Raw genomic sequence first — 7,748 nt, 5'->3', positions numbered from 1 at the left:
GAAGATGCTATGAGGATGCAGGGTGACTTGTATAGGTTGGGTGAGTGGGCAGATGCAGTGTAATGTGGATAAATGTGAGGTTATCCACTTTGGTGGCAAGAACAAGAAGGCAGATTATTATCTGAATGGTGTCCGATTATGAAAAGGGGAAGTGCAACAAGACCTGGGAATCCTTGTAGATCAGTCATTAAAAGTAAGCATGCAGATATGGCAGGCAGTGAAGAAAGCTAATGGCATGTTAGCCTTCGCAACGAGAGGATTTGAGTACAGGAGCAAAGAGATCCTTCTGCAGTTGTACAGGGCCCTGGTGAGACCACATCTGAGGTATTGTGTGCACCTTTGGTCTCCCAATTTGTGGAAAGACATTCTTGCTATTGATGGAATGCAGCGCAGGTTCACGAGGTTAATTCCCAGGATGGCGGGACTGTCGTATGATGAAAGAATGGAGCGACTGGGCTTGTATTCACTGGAGTTTAGAAGGATGAGAGGGGATCTTATAGAAACAGATACAATTATTAAGGGATGCAGGAAACATGTTTCCGATGTTGGGGGAGTCCAGAACCAGGTGCCACAGTTTTAGAATCTGGGGTAGGCCATTTAGTACTGAGATGAGGAAAAACTCTTTCACCCAGAGAGTTGTGAAGTTGTGAAATTCTCAGAAAGGCCAGACTGTGAGTGGGAGGGGAGTTGAAGTGCTCAGCCACCAGGTCTGACCTTTCTGTCATGGGCCTCCTCCAGTGCCATAGTGAGGCCCACCGGAAATTGGAGAAACAGAACCTCATATTTCGCTTGGGCAGCTTGCAGCCCAGCGGTAATGAACATTGACATCTACAACTTTAGACAGTTCCTCTGTCTCCCTCCTATTCCCCCCCTCCCCTTCCCAGTTCTCCCACTGTCTTCCTGTCTCCACCTATATCCTTTCTTTGTCCCCGCCCCCCTGACATCAGTCTGAAGAAGGGTCTCGACCCGAAGCGTCACCTATTCCCGCGCGGACTAATGTGATACACTCTCTCCCCTTTCACTCTCCCCCTTCTCTCTCTCTCACACTCACCCCATCTCTCTCTCTCCTCTCCTTTGACTAAATAAACTAAACTAAATTAAAGAGCTCTAGGGCGAGCAGAATCAAGGAATATGGGGAGAAGCAGGCAAAGGATACTGATTGTGGATGATCTGCCATGATCACAATGAATGCGGTGTTGGCACGAAGGGTCAAATGGGCCTCTTCCTGCACCTATTTTCTACGTTTCTATGTTTCTAAACTAATTCACAATAATAAACTAAACTAATATTTGATATTCTTTCTCGCATTCCATTTTATAATAAATTCAACAATAAATTAAACTAATATTTGTTACCCACTCTGTCTCCCTCCCCTTCCTTCCCCCTCACTCTCTCTCCCCTCTTTCTCTACTTCTCTTTCCCTCCCCCCATTTTATAAGACTACATTTACAATAATCAATTAAACTAAACTAATATTTGAGACCACCTCCCCGCTCTCTCTCTCCCCCACTCTCCCTCCCCTCCCTCTCCCGACCTCTCCTCTCTCTCCCCCTCTCTCTCCCCTCTCTCTCTCTCCCTTTCTCCCCCTCTCTCTTCCCCCTCTATCTCACCTCTCTGTCACTTCCCCTCTCTATACTCCCTCTCACTCTTCTCCCCTCTCTCTCTCACCCCCTCTCTCCCTTTCTTGAGTCTCTTGCCCGTCTCTCTTTCTTCTCTCTCTCCCCCTCTCTCTCCCCCTCTCCACTTCATTTTCATAAATTTACAATAATAAACTAAACTAATATTTGATACCATGACACCCCCCATCCACTTGAGAACAAAATTTACAATATATTAAGCTAATATTTATTACCCCTCTCTCTCCCTCCCCTCTCTCTCTCTCCCCTCTCTCTCTGTCCCCTCTTTCTCTACCCCGTGCACTATATAAGAATACATTTAAAAGTCACAGCGTCATGGAGTCGTGCAGCGCGGAAATATCCGGCCCAACTCGCCCACTCCAATGCAACTTGCCCCTTCTATCCCAGTCCCACCTGCCCTCATTTGCCCCATATCCCTCTCAACCCGTCCCATCCACGTACATGTCTAAATGTGTCTTAAACGTTGCACCAGTACATGCCTCTGACAGCCCGTTCTATACACCCACGAGGGTGTGTAAGAAGACATTCTGTGCGAGACTTGTAGCCAATGTCTGACTTTCCTCAGATAAGCATAGACACAAAATAAACCAGCTCGGAGTTCAGAGGCGGTTCCATCTAACAGGTCGGTTCATTAAAGGCCTTATCGACGCACAAAGGGAAACACTCTGAGGAGACCCACCTCTCTCTCTCCTCTCCTGTCCTCTCTCACCCTCTCCTCCCTCTCTCCCCTCCCCTCTCCCCCCATACCTCCTCTCTCTCTCACACACCTCTCTCTCTCTCCCCCTCTCTAATTCTACTATCAGTTATGACCTCATGACAAACAGGGGGAGGATTGGGGAGTGGAAGAGGTGTGTGGGGGAGAGAGGGGGAGTAGTGTGGGAATGAGTGGAATGGGGAGAGAGAGTGCGGTGGAGCATGGGGAGAGATATGGGTGTGTGGGGAATGTGAGGCGTAGGAGTGTGGGCAGAGAGGGGGATGTACGTGGGGAGAGAGATGGGGAGGCATGTGGGGGAGAGAGGGGGAGGAGTGTGGGGGAAAGAATGGGAGGAGTGGTGAGTGTGTGGGGAGAATTCAGGAGTGTGGAGATGGAGAGTGGGAGGAGAGGTGGGGAGAGAGGGGGTGCGGAGAGAGTGGGGGGTGTGTATGGGGAGAGAGATTGGAGGAGTGTGGCATGACAGATGGGAGTGTGGGGTGAGAGTGGGGAGGAGTGTGGAGAGAGGGGAGGAGGTGGGAAAGCAGAATCGGAAAAGTGGGGAGAGAGAGAGGACAGAGAATGGGAGGAGGAAGAGAGAGAGAGAGTGAGGAGTGTTGGGAGAGACGCATAATGTGTTATTCTTTCAATCGTGTCCCGCAGAACGTTAACGACTCATTATCACCGCTGCCTATTAAAGTGAAAATAACAAATAAATACGTCTGCACCCGCCAACGTGGATAGAACAACAAGATGCCGTGAGAGCTCATTACAGATGAGATTAATTACTGAGAATGTCACTGCTTATCCAGACCCATCACTGACCACACTGATAATGTCACTGCTTATCCAGATCCATCACTGACCACACTGATAATGTCACTGCTTATCCAGACCCATCACTGCCCACACTGATAATGCCACTGCTTATCCAGACCCATCATTGACCACACTGATAATATCACTGCTTATCCGGACCTTTGACAAAGTCTCCCTTGGTAGACCGTTCCAGGAGGTGAAGGCACACGGGGTTAACAGTGACTTGGTCGCATGAATTCAGAACTGTCTGAATGATAGAAGACAGAGCGTTGTGGTGGAAGGGCAATATTCAGGCTGGAGGTCTGTGACCTGTAGTGATACACAGCGATCTGTGCTGGGACCTCTGCTGTTTGTGATACACATAAATGACTTGGGCGTGAATATACTCAGGTTGCTTTGTAAGTTTGCGGATGACACCAAGATTTCTGGGGTTGTGGAATGTTAGGGAGGCTGTCTCAGTATTCAGTGACGTATAGAACAAGTAGAGAGATGGGAGGGGTGGGGGAAATCACATATGCAGATTATTCTGAGCAAATGAGAGATGTTGCAATTTGGGAGGTCAAATGTGAGTTCAAACAATATAATTAATGGCATGACCCTTAACATCAGTGATGTATAAAGGTATCTTGCGATCCAGGTTCACAGCTCCCTGAATGTGATAACGGCAGTGGACAGTTGTAAAGAGGCATATGGTACAGTTTCGTTCATTGGTCAAGGAGTGGTGGTCTGTCTCAGGGATTGGTGCTGCGCTCATTGTTGTTTGTCATCTGTGTCAATGAGTTGCCTGAGAATCTAACGGACTAAGTTTGCAGTTGACACTGAAGTAGGTGGTATCACAGGCATTGGAAATGGTTGGCAAGGATTAAAGCAGGAACTTTTTCAAAATGGAAAGTGGGCTGAGAAATTTCAAATAGTGTTTCTTGCAGATGTGTGAGATTTTAAATTAGGGAAGACCAGCCAGGGCATGATCTTCACCGCGAATGGTAGTTAGCTGGGTAGTGTTGTAGAGCAGAGGGATCTCAGAATAAAAGTACATTGTTGCAAGAAAAGGGACGTAACAGGAGGATAGGGTGGTGGAGAAGGTTTTTTGGGGCCCACTGTCCTCATCAGCCAGTGAATAAAATGTAAAAGTTGGAAAGTTATGTTCAGTTGGGCAAGACTTTGTTGAGGACGCACTTGGAGTAACGTGTATAATCTTTCGTCACCATGTTTAGGAAATATGCCACTAATTTTCAAAGAGTGCAGAAAATATTTTCCAACACGTTGCCAGAAAACAAGGATCGGAGCTACTGGGAAATGTTGGGCTCGCCAGGACTTTATTCCTTGGAGGGCAGCAGGCAGTGCAGTGACCTCATAGAGGTGGATAGTGTCATAGGTAGCGTCATAATGGGAACACTAAGACATTTGGACAGGTACATGAGGGGAATGGTTTAGAGGAAGATGATTCAAATGCCGGCAAATGGGAATAGTTCAGATGAAATAAAATGCACCATCCGTCCCCATGAAACAAGGCAACCTTTGTCTGAAATCTGCGTCAGGGACAGCACTAACATACAAACTGCTTTTAATAGCCCTTGGATATTTTATTACCACAGAACTCGAGCTTTGAAATAAGGGGAATTAAACATAAATAGATATCCAAATGTCTCAAAAATGCAGATTAAGCAGAAAACATTATAATTGCCTGTCACATACATTGGTCATTTTTAATAACAGTCCCTGATCATTGAAGTGTTTATTTCAGTTTCTATGAGTGTCAGGTTTGCACTGCATGATGGGAGATATGCTCTCTTGAATTACATGATAAATAAGCACATAAATGAAGTCTGTGTGTGTGGCAGCTTTCTCTGTGCCGCTGTGTGGACAGCCCAGACGGATGAGTTGGTCATTTCCTCTCAGACCGACCATGCTGTCTGGTCTGTGAGTTTGAATTGGCGTCTACCTGTCACCTGGTCTGAAGTAGTTCACTACAAAATAAACTACAGATTGAACAGAGCCACAGATAGTGTTCACCGGCTAGAACTAATATTCCCCATTGGCAGAAACGCAAAGAAAATTTAACCAACTCCCCCTTTCTCAGATCTGAAGCTGCATTTTAATATTCAGCATTATGTGTTATTCTTTCAAGTGTATGCCAGAGAAAGTTAATTAGCATTTCTAACCTGTGTTAATTAAGAAGAAAATAACAAGCTAATGCATCTTCAGCTGCCGTGTTTACCAGCAGCAAAATGCAGTTAATGCTCATTAAAGTTTAGATTAATTATGGCTACTGAACTTGAGTTAACCCTTTAGAGTCGAACATTTGAATTAAAAAGAAGGGGTTCTTTGACAAGATCTGGATAAAATGGATCATTTATTTGAGCCATGACCAACTAGATAAATGCCGAGCTAGATATTGGAAGATTGTGTATGTTTGTGCGAATATTGAAATCTTTCCAGATAACCAATCATTGTTACTTTTTTATATTTTATTTGGTAAGTGTACCACACCGTCTTATTCATATGTCTTTATTTATTTATATCCTTTGCTTATTTATCTATTTGTTTTTGTTGTTTTTCTTATTATATTTATTTATGTCGATGGTGTTGTACTGTTTTGTATATATCTCTGTGAAAAAACAAAATAAAAACTGAAGAAAAATAAAAAGAAAGGATTCTTTATTTTACATCATATCAAATGTAAAACATCGGTGTCAGATTTAATGAGATCATGTCACTGCTTATCCTGACCCATCACTGACCACACTAATAATGTCACTGCTTATCCAGACCCATCACTGACCACACTGATAATGTCACTGCTTATCCAGACCCATCACTGACCACACTAACGTCACACACAGGTATGTTCTTTGTATCATCCATTCCCAGGACATCTCACATACTGTAACAACCAGCTACCCAGTTCCATCGCACGCTGCTCAGATATATTTTCACCAGTGACAACGTTGACAACATTTGCCTCGTGCTGATTGGTACGGACACCTCTGAACTCACTGATGGTTTCACTTCCCATCTGTGTATGATTCTGAACGCATTTGAGCTACAAATGAATACCCACATACAGAAAAATCAAGACATAACTGTTCCTCCAAGTGCAGCGCTCTCCTCGGTTGTACTTCAAATATCTGCGAGGCCCTTTTGTGTAGTTCTGGGCACCATATTATAGATATGATGTCCTGTTGCCAGAGACAGTGCGGAACAGATTCACCAGGATGTTACCTGTAACGGACAGCGTTAGTTTGAAGACAGAATCAATTGGGTGGGATTGGTCTCCTTGTAGCGCAGGAGGATGAGGGGTGATCTTATAGACATGTTTTAGATCATGAAAGGAATAGATGGAGTGGATGCTCGGATTTCCCTGCCCTGAATAGGCGAATCGAGGTCCAGAGGACATATGTTTAAGTGGAAGGCAAAATCATTGAATAGGAATCTGAGGTGTAACCTTTTCACACAATGGGTGGTGAATGTATTGAACAAACTGCCAGATGAGGAATTTAAGGCAGGGACTATCCCAACATTTATGAAATAGTTAGACAGGTTGGGTACATGAATAGGACAGGTTTGGTGGGATATGGACCAAATGCAGACAGGTGGAACTAGTGTAGATGGGGCCTGATGGCTGGTGTGGGCAAGTTGGGCTGAAGGGCCTGATTCCACACCATATCACTCTATGACTCTATGAGTACAGGGCTGAACTATCTCCTCTGGCACCTCGTTCGAAACACCCACCACCCTTTGTGTGAAAAATTACCCCTCGGGTTCCGATTAAATCCCCCCCCCTCATCTTAAACCTGGGCCCCCTGGTTCCTGCTTCCCCCTCTCTGTGCGTCTGCAAGATATATTCCTCTCATTATTTTGTTCAGCTGTAGATGATCATCCCTCATCCTCCTGTGCACCAAGGGATAAAGTACTAGTCTGCTGAACCTGTACCTCTACATCAGGCCCACGGGTCCACGCTACATCCTCGTACATCTCCTCTATCACCTTTCCAGATTGACACCATCTTTCCTGTATCATGGTGCACACAACTGATCACAATACTCCAAATGCAGCCTCACCAACGCCTTATACAACGGCAACATATCCTCCGAATATCTATACACAATACTCTGACCGAAGACGGCCAATGTTACAAAAGCCTTTTTGCCCACACTATCAACCTGTGACGCTACATTCAACACATTATGTCCCTATCGTCCTAGATCCCTCTGCTCTACAGTTAATTCACCTTTCTGCCTCGGTTGCAGTTCATCGGTACTGACACTTCTGAAGTAACTGATGGTTTCACTTCCCATGTGCGTCTGATTGTGAACACACTTGCACTACAGCTGAACATCCAAACAAAGAATAATCAAGACCTAACGGCTCCTCCAAGTGCAGCGCTCTCCTCAGTTGTACTTCAAATATCTGCGAGGCCCTTTTGTGTAGTTCTGGTCACCATATTATACAAATGATGTCCTATTGCCAGAGGCAGTGCGGAACAGATTCACCAGGATGTTATCTGGAATGGACAGCGTTAGTTTGAGGACAGACTTGACCAGGTGGGATTGATCTAATTGGAGCAAGGATGCAGCGGGACGACCTCACTGAGGCTTGTA

This window comes from Rhinoraja longicauda, unplaced genomic scaffold (assembly GCF_053455715.1).
Source record: "Rhinoraja longicauda isolate Sanriku21f unplaced genomic scaffold, sRhiLon1.1 Scf000066, whole genome shotgun sequence".
Classification (NCBI taxonomy): domain Eukaryota; kingdom Metazoa; phylum Chordata; class Chondrichthyes; order Rajiformes; family Arhynchobatidae; genus Rhinoraja; species Rhinoraja longicauda.
This window is presented reverse-complemented; position numbering follows the sequence as displayed.